The sequence below is a fragment of the Lethenteron reissneri genome, chromosome 26 (assembly GCF_015708825.2).
Source record: "Lethenteron reissneri isolate LAM-NWPU_2019-01 chromosome 26, ASM1570882v1, whole genome shotgun sequence".
Taxonomy (NCBI): Eukaryota; Metazoa; Chordata; class Hyperoartia; order Petromyzontiformes; family Petromyzontidae; genus Lethenteron; species Lethenteron reissneri.
In genome coordinates, this window is record NC_083804.1 from 20,863,896 (window position 1) to 20,879,172 (window position 15,277).

General features: G+C 45.9%; 1 protein-coding gene across 2 annotated transcripts in view; it reads left to right on the forward strand.

Annotated features, from left to right (window-relative positions):
* The window catches only part of LOC133347854 (roundabout homolog 1-like), a 167,716-nt gene extending 165,437 nt beyond the window's left edge, over window positions 1–2,279 (forward strand). For both annotated transcript variants that reach the window (XM_061560532.1, XM_061560533.1), the window contains exon 29: window positions 495–2,279. The gene's annotated coding sequence lies outside the window, so the exon portion shown is untranslated. The remainder of the gene's footprint in view (window positions 1–494) is intronic.
* The last annotated feature ends 12,998 nt before the right edge of the window (window positions 2,280–15,277 follow it).

A 15,277-nucleotide genomic window follows, 5' to 3' on the forward strand; every position in this document is an offset into this window, starting at 1 on the left:
AACGGTAATAACCAAACATCCGAATGTGGGACCCTCGTAAAAAAATACTGTTTAGTCTCAGTCAGGCCTTGCCAGGGTAACCAGCATTATTATTTAGATAACATAAAAACAAAAAAAATAGTAATAACTCTTTCCATCCATTTATTCTCCTAAATATAAATGTTATGGGAGTGGTGGCGCAAAGGTGTTAGTACACTGTGTTAGTTGGATTCCCAGCCACGGATAAAATCAGTCGTGAGTCACATCTCAACCGTTTCTGGGTCCCGACTTCACCAATCCACAATGACCAGCGTGGTGAAGTATATTCCAACAATCCTCGTGACTGACACCACAATGGGAGGCCTTCATCCAGCAGCGAATTCACAAAAGGCGGTCGGTTATAATGTTGTAATTTATATATAAGCCGTGTAACAAATCTACGTTTTTTTTTGTTGCCTTGGTATCATTTCATCGTTATTCAGGTGCGCACCCACTTCTTGTTTTTGCCACTGAAGGTGGTGGAGCTGATGGAGTAAAGCACAAGTTGGGCCACGGTGTTAACCCACCGTCCCTCCGTCGCGGTACGGCGGGCCCTCACGCCTGGGCCTAACCCCCCGCCCCCTCGCCCCCCCCCGCCCCCCAACCACCACCGCCGCCGCGTCTCACTCTGCCGGAGCGCAGTCTCTGGAAATGATCGCCATACGGAGAGAAAGAGAGGTTGTTGGAGCAACATCCCGCGCTGTGTAAATTTGACTGTAATTTACTATTATAACTCTCGGTGTTGTTTTAATACGAAGAATAGTCACCCGTTCCCTTATGTCCCACTCGTTTTTGTTCTTGAAATTACAGTACTTTTGTAGTGTTTTTTCGATTAAAGTTGGTTTCTTTCAAACAAGTCTGAAAGCTCTGCAGACTAGAAAATGCACTGTGAAATAAAATTGGTTTAAAAGCACAAAGACTAACAAGTAATGTTTATTGTATCTTTGATATTGACTTTTGCTACTTAATCTTTGAAAACTATTGAATGATTTGTTTTTGTTTCTTCTGGGAGATGACGAGGGATATGTTGGGAAGATCCCTTTGTCTGAGAGGCAGTTGAGTTTTAAACGATGGTTACTAGACTGCTGATAAGTTGGTTTTAAGAAGCACACAACACAAAGAGTGTTCTAATATTTTTACTGTTATTTTAAATATATAATTTGTTTTGAAGCTGCGTTTGTTGCCTGCTACGAAGGATGTACGTCTCCTAGTGGTGCCGCTGTTTAGATTGCTCATATTTCATGTTTTACTTTGTCTCTTTATTAAACAGACGTACTTATGCCTAGACTGTGGTTTGAATGATTTATGTAGGACCAATGTTAATGAACGTTATTGATTAGTTTGAACTTTTTTTTTGCTCTTTTATTTTAATGTTATTTTCCGTGTGTAAATGTTCAGTATAAAGCACAAGATGATACGTCCTCTACCTGTTTTGTATAGGTTGTGGCAAAAGCTTGATGGTTGGTATTACTGGTAATGTCGATGCTAATCCATTTATAGGTTTAAAACATTACAAAGCTTCCAGTGCACTCTGTTACACCCTTAACTTGACTACAGAGGACCCCATGGTTTCGCAAAATGAAAACCAATCACCTTTTGGCAGTTTTTTCCAAATTTGTTCGTAACATGGACGTTGGCTTTTCCAAAAGCATGGGGGGAGGGAGGGGGTGCAAGGGGCCATATAGTCATTGTTATGGTGGAACCGAGGATTATACATTGTGTACATCACGCTAAGGCTAATAATTTCTAAACCACTCAAATATTACCTCGTGACTGCTCATGTAACGTGTCTGACGTTCAATAAAACACAAACACGCACGCACGCACACACGCACACAGACGCGCACGCGTTGAAAAATGATCGTCGTAACAAAAAAATTACAATTTAAAAAGCTGCAATCGTTAAATGGTCTGTTATAAAAATGCAAACACGTCGCTGTGCAGGTGTCATTTAAGCTTCGGTGAATGCGTACGGTAAAGTCTTGGTGACTCTGGCTGCCATCCCATCCCCGAGTCTGGCTTGTACCCCCCCCCCCCGGAGGAGCGAGTCTGCCCCTCTCCGTGTTCGTGCATCAGCTGCCGCCGCTACCCCCCCCCCCCTCTCCACCCCGGTGTCTGAACCTTCCTCGTTTTTATTTATGAAACCGGCACGATCTTAGAAAACACACTGCAATCTCGCATATTCTTTCTCCTTGAAAAAAAAAATGTTCTCTTTTCATACTAAAAAACAAACAATTAATAATAAATGTCTGTGGAGAGTGGCTGCTTTGTTGTTGTGCATGGCTGCTGTTGAAACGCGAACGTCGGGTTGCGCCGCGCGTGGTTTTTATTTTTACGAATCGGCTTCGCGCACAACGCACACGAGGGGGGGCCCAGCGATGAGTCGTGCATCCCGGCAACGTGGGACACATGGGGTGGGGGGGGGGGGTCAAGGAAGGTTGTAGCCAAAAAAACACAAGAACTCGGTGAATCTTTGTCGATTCTAAATAATTCTAATTATTGGCGAATTCACCGCACCCTCTCGAAACTAAACTATTTGATTTTTTATTTTACCAAGTAAAGGCCACTGAGCTATATAGCTCTTTTTTAAAGAAGCGACCTGGTCACAAATGATTCCTCGATGGAGTGGTTCGTCGTGTGGAAATTTATCTAAATGGTGGAGGGGAAAACTGGAGGACCCGGAGGAAAATCCATGCAACCACAGGGAGAACATCGTAAAAAACTCCAAATATACAGCAGGCGTCAAGGGTCGGAATCGAACCCACGACCTCCATGGATACCAGACGAGGTATTTAGTTTGGCTTTGCCCAATACTTCACCATGTTAGTCAATGTGGTGGGTTGGTGTTGGCGAGCCTTAGGGTTGGTAAAAAAAAAAACTTGCCACTGTTGTTAGCCATGACCGGCAACCAGAGGTCGCAACCGGGTACCCGATACCCGTACCCTACCCGATACCCGTTTGCGACCCTGGTGCGGCCGGGTACGGGTAGGCCGTGAGTCACCGGTGAGTAACCGTTTGTCACTCATTTCGGGTAGGGTACGGGTAGCGTACGGGTACCCGTTTGCGACCTCTGCCGGCAACCAAATTGAGGTCCCTAGATTCATAGCACGGTGAAATAACCACTGCGCCACTGCTCCCCGTCTGGTAGATGCTGCTACTAATACGTTAATGCCCCTTGTTTATCCAGCAAAGCTTCACCGAGCCTAGGGACTTTTTTTCAGGAGGGTTTTACATTGGGATGTTTGGTTAATTCTATTGAGGAGTGGCAATGGAAGGAAAAAAACCTGGGTGTGCAAAGAGAAAACCCATTTATGTAGTGCCACCTTGTGCCTGTGGCTATATCACCTGTTATTAAGAGATGGAGTGCATTCAGGGTGATTTGGTCCGTGGCCCGTACCAAATCTGTTACGTGGGCTTTCTGACAATGTCAATGCCTCACGAAAGAAAAACAACCTTGGGAAAGAACAGGCAGGAGCGCACTCTCGTGATGCTGCTGTGACGTTACTTCTAATTGTACAGTTCAGTTAATTTTGTAGGTATAGCCCTGTGAGCCATTCGGTTCTTGAATCGGGTGCAACCGCAACAAACAAAAACATGAACAAGAAACATCTTAACGTGACGACGCGCAACAGAAAAATACAGGAGAAAACAGCAAAGTCTTCCAGAAAAAACACCGTATATCAATGCTGCGTGCAAAAATCCCAGTGGGATGCAAGTCAAACAATAACAACCATAAGACAATTTAGATTAAAGTTATCAGTCTAATTCTGTACTACAACAAACAAATATGGCTAAACCAAAATGTTTTCGAAATCACCAAAATAAAGCTATAAATATGTATATACCGAACACATCACCGCAGTGGCAATTACTGCAGGGCTGCCGTCATGTGTTCTTTCAGTGTCTCACCTCTTGAACCATTTGTGGAGAAAAAGTCAAAAGAGCGTACATGTTGCGAACCTTCAGCATCGCAGAAAAGCTTCTATTGATGGTTCAAGGCAGTGTTAATGAAAGTGGTGGGTTTCATGAAATGTGTAAAAAGACACAATTTTATACCTAAACATGAAAAAGAATGCAGCATTTTGCCGATTTTCACACCAATGTATTTGCCAAAGTGACACGTATTTTTTCTTCAACATATAATGAGACTGTCTCGGGCGGCGAAAATGTGTTGCCTCGCCTAACTTTATTTGACAAGTGATATTGTGATGTAAAGGCTTGGTAGTGGAAAGTTGGGCGGAATATTCACTCAGTATGTCCACGGAAAATTGTTACACAGTGCAGAGAAGACCTTGCGCTACACCAACTCGAGATGATGTGCCAAGGCACCTAAACATGAAAAAGAATGCAGCAAGGCACATCAGCAGCCATGATAAATCCACAGCCGGATGAAGGCCTCTCCAGCCGTCACCATATCTCACGGCCCTGCGATGCTGCATTGCAATCCATCTAGCACCTGCACACCAACTGATGTAATCGTTTCATCCCTGCCGTTGACGTCCTCTCGTTTTACAACATTTGGCTGCCACTCTCACTTTTAGCCTTGACCACCCGCCAGCATCTCTCCTGGCGCGTGCCCTGCCTCAAGCCCACAACGAAACTTTTCCTAACGAGGCACCTGTGTGTCTTGCACGGCTAATGACAGACGCGCGAGGGAGGTTGGGGCCTGACAATCAGCGATGTCTCCGTAGCAAACGGCCTTCGGAGCGAAAATGATGTCACCAACCCGCGTCGCGCGTTCTTTGATTTATTGTATTTGAGCGGTGAGATAAGGCGTTCGATCACGCACACGGGGCTTTATGATACCAGGCGGCCCGTATCTGTATCTGCTGATGAAAACACGCACACAAATCAAAAAGAATAACTTAAGCCGGCTAAACGCAAAGGTATCACCCGCTAATTCTAATTATCAGTTTAATTATTACTTAATGGGGGAGCCAATGATTAATCCGAGGGTTCGGCAATAAAGCGATCAGCGCAACAGTTATTGGGCAATAAAACAATCAAACTAAACAGGCTCGGGTGCTGCGGGAGGGAAATTATGGAAGAGATTGGGAGCCATCCACCATCTGTCAGCGGCGGGCGAGAGCAGCAAGGGGAAGGAGGTGCGTGAAGCAATCATTGCCCCGTTTCTGGGTTGTCGCACCCGCGGCTGTCTGCTCGGTGCGATATGAAGTTTATAAATCAAGCCACGCGGCCAGCCAGCCGGCCCGCGCGGCCGGGTCCGTCTGCGGCGGGAGGAGGACTGCAATCTTCCCGCGCAAGACCACCGGCCCCATCCACCCCCCACCAGCCCTTCCCAAAAAAAAAGTATTTTAATCAAAATGTGGCACAAACGTCTGCTGCCCGGGTTGAATGCTCACGCCGAGCGAGTTCATATTGCTGTCCGCCACCCCCTCCTCCTCCTCCCCCAAAAAGGGTTTGCTCCGAATCCAAGGCCCCCCTTTGCCGTGGGTAAATTGTGGACAGAAAAAAAAGCAATTACTGAACATAATAGAGCATAAATGATGGAGTGGTGAAACATGGGGATATTTTCTCTTTTCAGCATTGCCATAAATCAAGATTTGCTATTTACGGAGCTAATGGGACGCGACTCGAGGTTATTGTGGTTGCAGAAAGAACGCGTCTTCAAAAAAAATATAAAATGCACCGCGGTCATTAGCATATAAATATGGCATCTGGCCCGAGCCGAGGGCTTCTGTTGAATTGGTGGGTTTTGTATAATCCTCGCAGCGCCGAGGAGCCGTGCCTCTGTCCGATACATTATTAAAAACGCTGAAATGTGGTTAACCCCGCCTGCCAAATGAGACAACAAGGACTCCGATTTTTGAAAGCCGCCCTCCGTGGCAGGTCGGATGGAGTCTCATCAAACGCCAGATGCCAGGTATCCCCCATCGCCAACCCTCCCCTGGCCGTGCCCCCCATCGAAAGCACACAGGGCCCCCCACAATCCACAGTGTTGGGAAGACCCTTTACCACCCAGTCGATATCTGGACCACGCAAAACCATCGACCCCTACCGCGTGTCTACCGCAGCGTGGTTGGAATGGGTCCCTGCTGCGATAAATGAAATGCCACCCATCCACCCCCCTCCTCTCTTCGCAGCCCAGTTGCTGCCCTTCCTTCCTCTTCAGGCCCGTGGGCATCGGGTGCAGTTGCATCACCTGCGCACTAGATCGCCACGTCACTATCCAGCCAAAGGGGCCCTCACTTCTACACCCTTGCTATCGAGTGTAGCAGTCGGTGCAAAGGCACCCGGGTTAACTGGTAGGCTGGGCCCATGAGGTGGCTAGTAGGGGAAGAGGAAAGGGTGTTATGGGGAGTATCCCCCCCCCTCCCCCCCCATTTCACGACTTGCACCAGGGCCTATGCCAACTCACGCTCCGCCACTGATTCACTGCCAATCGTACAGAATTACCATCATCATCCACCTTGTAGGCTACTCGGCAACCACCACCACCACCAACCTCGACGTCCGTCTCATTACTCGGCACACGGCGTCCTGCACATTCCTACACACCGTGCGTGGATCATGGCCATTCGGCACCATCTCGCATGGTCCCAGCCACAGGAGTCGTCCCATGCATTACCACCACCGCTCAACCATCGAATTACAAGTTTCTCCATCACCAATCCCCATAACAGCCTCCTGCCTCGGCTACCTTTGTCGATGCAGCGCGTTGGTGTGGCGGGGGGGGGGTGGGAATACCCGAGGAGGATGGTGAATAATACATGAGCCGCTGCCGCCGAACACGAGAAGTGTATCAGTGAGTGGAGCGAGAGCTGGCACTGCATGCTGGGGGGGGGGGGGGATGAATACATTTCATGAGCAGGTGTGAGCGTCTGTGTGTGCTGCACTACGAACCCGGCGACCCGAGTTCGATTCCTGTTCACAGCCACCGACGCCAGTGACGATTATCCGAACCTGTCATGGGCCTTACCTATGTTGAGTCAGTCCCAAATAAGTACCTGGTGGAATAGTGTAAATATCGACACTGAGGAGACAAAGCAGGATGGGCGTGGTTCTGGCCACCCACCTCGTCCTGTGCTGTACCGGCTTTCAATAGGTGCTCGCTAACACGCGCCCAATACTGGACATCTGTAAAAAAGAGCTGAAAAGCTCCAGGTTCTGACTTTCTCCAACGATATGTTGAGGCTATGCAGGAGATCTTTGTCTCTTTCTACCCGGCATGCTTTAAAAATAAATAAATGTGCACGCTTGTGCATGAAAAGTACGGGGATTGGAATTTAAACGCATTGGAGGCGACCAATAAGATAATGTTTGGTGAGTTTCAGGTTATTAAAGGAGATGATGCACGGTGATGCAGTATTGCTGTTGTCAGTTTTCCATTTGCTTGAGAATAATAACCTGCAATGAATGATGGTTGATATATCTTTTTACCATGCTGATTCTGTTTTGTATATATGAAAGCACATAAACTAAAATTTCCAATGAGCGGTGAAGGAAACTGCCAGACTTAATGTCTACAATACATAAAAGTACAATAAAATGCACCACCCTTTGTCGATCTACCGTTTGCTTGAAGGCGTCCTCATGCATGCCTTGCCCGTCGTGGGGGTTGTTTGAACATACTTCGCCATGCTGGTCAATGCGGATTGAAAGGGGCAACCCATAACCGGGTTTTAATATCATTCCTGATGCTATTCGCCACAGTGGGGAATGACACGCAGGGTGTCTGAGCTCGCAGGGGCAGCGTGATAACCACTCTGCCAACGGACTGACTCGAAATGACAAAAAATAAACAGGCGAAATACGTTCAATGTGATGTTTGTGTTCGCATTTGTTGACGCGAGGTAACCTCAAAATTGCATTCAGAATCAAAAATATTGATTAAGACGGGAGGAATCCGATGAGCTATGAAGCTCTTATTTTTACAGAGCTCCGGTATTGATTTCACTCAACCAAAAGCGGCAGGAACCGTTCATGAACGATGTGAACCAAACGCTTTTGTTGCAACATTGTGTAGCAAATGGTAAAAATGTTGCCTTGTTTTAACAAATTATCGTGTCTGTAATTCGACAATGAATACATATACATATTTTCAGTGGTTACATTTCATATTACTGGTAGGAACCGACAGGTTACACCAGCCCACAGGGGATTATTGTGTCCGTCGTGCATCCAAAAATGGGAGGGGTGGGGCTGGGTGAGAGAGGGGAGGGTGGGGAGGGGCTGGGTGGGGAGGGGAGGGTGGGTGGGGGGTGGGAGGGGTGGGGCTGGGTGGGGAGGAGCTAGTCACCCCGTGGTGCCCTTATAAAACTCAACGTTTAACCTACTCACGCCGGCTTGTGCCCGCCCTCACAGTCGGGCATATTTGCGGAATACACCACGCCACCGTTGACCCTGGCCATTGACCGAGCAACCCAAAGTTCCTACCAGCTCCCTCCGCAGCAATGTGTTTTCATTGCCCATAATTCTGCATGAGCAGCACGACACATGAAAAACAGGGGTTGAGTGGTGGCGCAGCGCCTAGCGCATTTCACTTTGACCCAGTCACCTGTGTTCAATTCCCGGCCAGGGCCAACATCAGTGGTGAGTGATATTCGATGGTGGTCCTCCCCCATTGACCAACTCTCACTGACCAGCGGTCGTGAAGCATGGTTAAACAGCCCACGTGACTGAAACGGCAATCGGAGGAGACCCTCATCCTTCGGTGGATTGGCAAAGGGCTGTAGAAATACCGGGGTACCTTTGTGTGTTTTTATCGTGTACAGTACACGAGTGAGCCCAATGGAAACCAACGCAGGCTACACGTGGCCCGTGTTGGAGCTGAATGGCGTTTAAGCGTGTGAAATACGGCTGCTGGACAGCTACTGGCTTGGGAAATGGCACCGGCATTCCGAATCCACCATCTGCTCTGCCGGTGTAACCTGTTCTCGGGTAAAATGTCCCCAAAGAGCCACGTTTATCATGTGAGGTTGTGTTTTTTTTTTGTGTGTCCATAGGCTCATACATAGACCGGGGATGTCTTCGTTGGTGGCCCCAATGGCCGGTCTGGCCCCTGAAAATGATTGACAATGGGCTGTGTTGCTTGGGATGACATACAATGACAAACTGGGTTCTCAGGGGTAAACAGTGGCAGCACACGTCGAAAGGCATGCAGCTGTTTTTCTACGTTTGCGTTTCAAACGCCCCATAAATAAGACTGAGCAATACAGTTCTTTTTTTCCCCCCATCTCATAAGCAGTGAAAACGATCACAATGGCATGTGGTACTTTGAAACCGCTGATGCCTATTACATAAAATAACACATTTATGTTTACGCAAGCTGTTTGCACAATGAAGTCACTCAAATGTTCTCCCATAATGCATTGCACCGTTTGAGAATATAGTCTCCTAAACACACATACACCATTTTTAATAAAGTATTTTTTTTATCAAATTTGTTCCACACCCAATTGACAACTTTTGAAAACCTACCCGTGTAAATAAATATTATTTATTAAAAATCTGTTCACTTTTCAAGGCACCCCATTGTAAAAAAAAATGGAAGTCATAATCTTTGCCCTTTTCCACCCGCCTCTGATGAAGGACCATTAGCTGATACGATAGCTTATTAATACATTTCTTTCAGTCATTAAACAATGTTTATTAATGTCTGCAGTAGTAAAGTACTTTCAACCTGTGTTCCTACAGCATCACCGATGCAGTCTCCGCATTTGTACTTATTTGCCGAATATAAAGTAATTGGCATCTGTGAGCGTATTTTGGTAAAGTCACGTAAAATTACAGTAATTTTGCTGTGGCGGTTTCACCTGAAAACGGAGGCTTGTGTTGCTTCCGAAACGTCGTGATTTAATTTAGTTGTTTTCATTTAATTTAATTAATTTAGTTATTTTTTTACCTACGTGACTTTACCGAAAAAAACAAAAAGTATGAATCCTTGCAGTCACGAAAACTTCAAATCTAGAATCTTATTTTGGTAGTCTGATGATCTATGTAGGTTGACTTGCTGCTCTCTTGTTGTTGAAAACAGTCATCAGGCTCTGCAGAGTGAATGCCATCCAATTTCCTCAGATACAGGACATCTGATCACCTGACTAAAATGTGTCACAGTTTCCTGATGCTCACGTTAAAGTAAAGCGTATGCCAAACTCATCACCCAATTCGCCAACCCGCACTGACGAGCATGGTGGAGTACGCTCGAACAACCTCCATAACAGAGAAGTGTGGGAAGGCCTTCATCCAGCAGTGGATTGACATTACATTTTTCAGCACAATATATGCACGAGGGATGTTTAATATGCTGCAGTGATTTAGCCCAAAGAAATGGGGCTTCCAAATAAGCCCAACTGGTTTGAAGTACAACCTGACATACATAGCGATGATGTGTATACGCACATTTTGTGCGCGTGTAAAAGAGCCGCCGTTGAGAACGCACGCAGTTAAAGTTGTCGGAGATCTTGGTATTTTTACATGGAACTCGATCTACCAGATAACCGCCAGTTTTGTATTCCGTTTAAATTAAAACAACTTCTCGAGCAGCATATAAATGTGTCGAAGCAGGTCCTGAGCACTAAAATTTAACGCACACGGAGTGTAGTCACTCAAAATGAAGTGCAGAATAACTTCGCATTGTGCCTTGTCCCACACGACTTTTAGCAAAAGCGCATAAAACCAGTTCCCTGGGCCTTTTTCTCCCTCTCTCTCTCTCTAGAGTTTAAGACGTGTTCGCTAAACGCTAATAGGACATTCTTAGGAGAGGGAATTTTAATACGTCTCCATTAGCGAAGCAGTTCCTCCCGCTGCCGTCCATAATTTACCCTTCGCAAGTCGCAGTCACATCAAAACGGGCCACCTCTCCTGCTCTGTGCACGGCCCTTGTGACATTCTATTAATTTTGCTCACTTCCCGCAATCATTTGCAGTCGGAAATTGAGTTTAATTTCCACATAGCGTCGTGTTTTACGCGTGCTTGTGTAGCCAAACTACATTTACCAAACCCACCCACCCGCCTACCACCACCACTACCAACTTCCTCATTACTCTTGCCAAATTAACCCTCGGACTTGCTGGGGACAAGGCGAGCACGTGAAGAAGTCATTGCCACACAGCCAGCAAACAGCATTTGACTCCAAAAGATGTTCACTTGACCACCTCATCATAGCATCCTGTTAGATTGAGTCAACTTGAGAGGGGCCTAGTCTGGATTCAGATAAAAGTTGGCATTGTGCATGTTCAAGATTTCAACGCAGGACATTGGTATTGTACCACAGTGTGCTAACCATACATGGTAATCAATCCGGTACTCGCCTGGCTTATGGATGTGGGGGGGGGGGGGGTGAATCTTTCTATAAGCTAAGGATTGTCAGCCAAAGGAGAGAACGCATACAAGAGGTTTTCCACCACGCGTGAAGGAGTGGATGGTAGCAGCACTGGATTGTGACAGGTGGGAATGGTGTGGAAAGGCCTTCATCCAGCAGTCGATAAAAATGGGCTGATGATGATTACATGAATATGTACGTGCTCCATTCTCTTGAAGGAGTGTTTTTTTCACGGAGATGTATAGCACCTGCAATGTCGTGCCACCGTGGTTATTTTTACACAGTTCATATGTCATAGGTCATATCTGGCGCATCATTAATAACCTTCGGTAGTGGCTCCTTCGGGTATTGGCAAAATATATTCAAGTGCTGTGACTGACAGACTCGTGGACAGAAAAAATTAAGCTACATATCATGCAGACATGCACACACCATAACCTTCACGAGTATGCTATATAATATCACCCATTACACCATTCGCCAACCACCATAAGGCCATATCGCATGCAGCACTGACGAGTTCCCAGAAGAGCATGACCACCTACAAAGTATCTGGAAATGAAAAAAAAAATCTGAAGTGCTCCCTGGGAGATCGTTGGTTATTGGAGGGAGCAGCATGTGGCAGGGGGTGGCTTTACACGGAGGGCCAATTACAATACTGGAGGTGAGTGCCACAGACACGTGTTCCGCAGGCTGTCCGAGTGTAAAATGTGACTTAGCCGACAAGATCTGCACGCCGCTAGCATGGTCATACCCGCAAGGTCCTCTAAATGGCTGTAAATTTGTCGCAAGCACCAAAATAAACTCTTGCAAAAATGCACTCGGCTTGAAGTCCAAACAATATATTTTTTATCGTGCTACCAATCATGAATATGGGGCTGAAAGAGTAAAACCTTCCGATTTAACTCTCTGCTCAGTGGCCGATCCTTGGCTCAAATTCCCTCTTCGATCATCAATTCTCTTCTTCACTTCCCCGTATGGCCTCTCCTTCCTTCAAGTAGTATCGTGGCATCTTCATCTTCCTGCCTCTTGGCGCCTTTCCCAGCATTCTTCCACAACTACCTTCACCAAGCTTTCACCTCCGAGAATGTGTCCAATCCACATCTTTAGCCCTTTCTGCATCGTAACAATTCGACTTCTCCTGCTTCTGCTCCAGACTTTCTCATTACTGATTTTCTTCATTCGATGCCAAACCCACATCTGAATACTTTCCAGTTGTATACTTGAATGGGTTTGGGCTGTGGTAATGACTTGTTAGTATGAAAGCTAAACATGAAGCTTGACAACATTTTATGGAAAATCAGATTACAAAACTATTTAATATTTATTTCATGTACTGTACAAAGCAAATCATGCTTATTTTCCACAAAAAGTATATATTTTACGTAAACCATCAGCTGCCTGCCTTCTTGGAGGGCATTTTATCAGCAGCATTGGATACAAGGAAATCGTGACTGGTTTCGACATTGAGTGTATCATCAGTCGTCAGGCTTGCTTGAACCAATGCTGGTGAACTGCACGATGTTTAAAGGCAAAGACCCTTTCTGAAAGAAATTAGTTCTAATTCTACACAAAAGATAATGTACTTCACAATGTCGTCGTTATTCAGGATTTATTGCACACTCCCGTAATCTGCCTTACCGTTCATGTCAACAGCAGCTGTGCCAGTACCGGGACTTTAACGTGGCACTTAAATGCCACGTTAAGGCCAAACCTTTCATAAAACCCAGTTACTCACATTTTCCAGGTGTAATAATGCAGCAGTGCAGCGATGACCCAAGACAAACACTGCGAGTATTGCGTTTTGTGGGAGATCGATCGGGCAACGTTGTTGTTTGTTGTCCTATCGCATTCTAAACACCCGCACTTCACCACGAGGAGCTCACGGCACCTGTCGAAGACCAATGTGAAGATCTCCTTCTTGCGTTTTTTTCCCAATCATTTATAGTCATGCCACTCGGCCACATCATCACCACTTCATTCCAGTTCAATCATAATTTATCATTCCACATTCTAGCCGTTCTAAGAGAGAGTCCTCAATAACGTGGACGACTGTCATTTTGGCAGCTCCACAGTCACGTGTTGTAGGGTTTGCCATCACGCCAAGACGGTGCCAAATTAGCACACAAAGACACCCATAGCCACACACCAGTCTGTTCAAACCTGGTCCAAGACGATTTGGTGAGCTCATGCCCATGCACACGTGTGAATGATAGATAGTGAAGATGCAAGGCGGTCTGATCTGAGTGTGAAAACCTGTGTGTGCTGAATATATGTAAAGTTGAAGTGTGGCTCTTTCATTAGCTCATGAAAAATAACTGCTCAGCTTGGTCGTGCGTTTGTAACACATGCAGGAAGATGATACACCATGGACCAGCTGGCATACCTAGATTTATGTTTGTTTGCGTATGCATGGCATGGCAGTCTGTCTGGGTGGGAGTTGTGGCGTCCAAGGGCTTTGGGCCTTGGTGCGTGGTGTGTCGGGGAGAGAGGCGTGGGGTGGAGTTTCGGCTGTGTTTATATGATGTGAGAAGAGTGGGGTTCTGGGTGCAATGTGTAAGACTATCGGCTACGTTGTACCGCTTTGGAATATCAGGTGTTGTAGACTTGAGCTGAGAGGTGGCCAGGAGATGGCAGTGCAGCAATGGATTAAATCTGTGTGGAATTTCGAGTGTCATATCCTCATATCTTTGTGTTTTTCCTGGGCTGTCCAATTTCCTCCTAAATGCCGAACACTTCTTTAATGGAATTGGCCAAACATTCCATTGCAGGACCCTTCTGAAAAAAATAAGCTTTGAAACTCAGTGAGGCTTTTCTGTATAAATAAAGGGCATTATTATTGTTATTATTAGTGCTACGGATGTGATGTAATGTATGGGTGAGGGAGTAACATAGGCTTAATGAGAGGTTACAGTTAGGATCTCTGTTATCGCAGCAGGAAACATGAACTAGAAAGTCATTTAGCAGCACAGGACATGACGCCTGCCTCTCTGCTTTCAGCACAAAGACGCTCTGTTACAAAACCACTGCAATTCTCCGACGTTTCACGGGCAAATAATAACTTTTACAAAAAATGTAGTCGTGCTTTTACGAGGTGATTTTTGGAACCTGGAGCGAGGCGACGTTAAAACATTTTCTCTCTATTTTTGTTGTGCGTATAATTTCGCTCTCACAGATGAACGTCCGCACAAGGGATTATGAATACCAGGTGTGAAAGGCAGCACGAAAGCAAAATAGCGGCGGTTTTTTTGTGTGTGATGATCTACTCGGCCCACAAATTTCAACAGCCTGGGAGGTATTGCCAGCTGAAGCAAGTTTCTCTGCACAACCATTGATTTGTGATGCTTATGCACACACGCATACACACGCGACATGCACGACTGCTCCCTGTTCATGGAGAGGACAAAAACTTGAATCTTTTTTTTCACCAAGGCCACACATCACTGCAATTCTTTCCCTACTTCAATTCTGACAAACGACCTATATCCTGATGCCTAACGTGGAATTTTCATTTGTAGACCTCTATTCTGAAGGCTGTATTTCCCTTTCTTTGGCAGTGGTATGTATGATGGTTCTACAACTTGCATGTTATGAAAATACTGGATCGTCGCTTTGAAAAGCTAAATAAAATATTCGATTTATCGTGTTGATAAAAGCAAAACAAAGTAAAGTTTACTTGTGACGACATGAATACAACACAGGAGGAGCAGACAATCAGCCATTCAAATCTTGTGTGGTATGAGGCTGTTTCAGATCTCGGTGTTGCACGAGTTTCTAAAGCGTACGATGGAATTTTGTGGAATAACCTCCAAAGAAAAGTCGACGTTTTAATGGCTAGCGTTGTGCATAGAGCCACTCTATGCTCAACCCTTCACTCACCCTTCGCTCACTCTTCACAAGAGGCGGAACTTCATAAATGTGAAGTTGTATCCCTTTGTCGCTTCAATACAATCCTTCGGCACCACCCAACGCCGT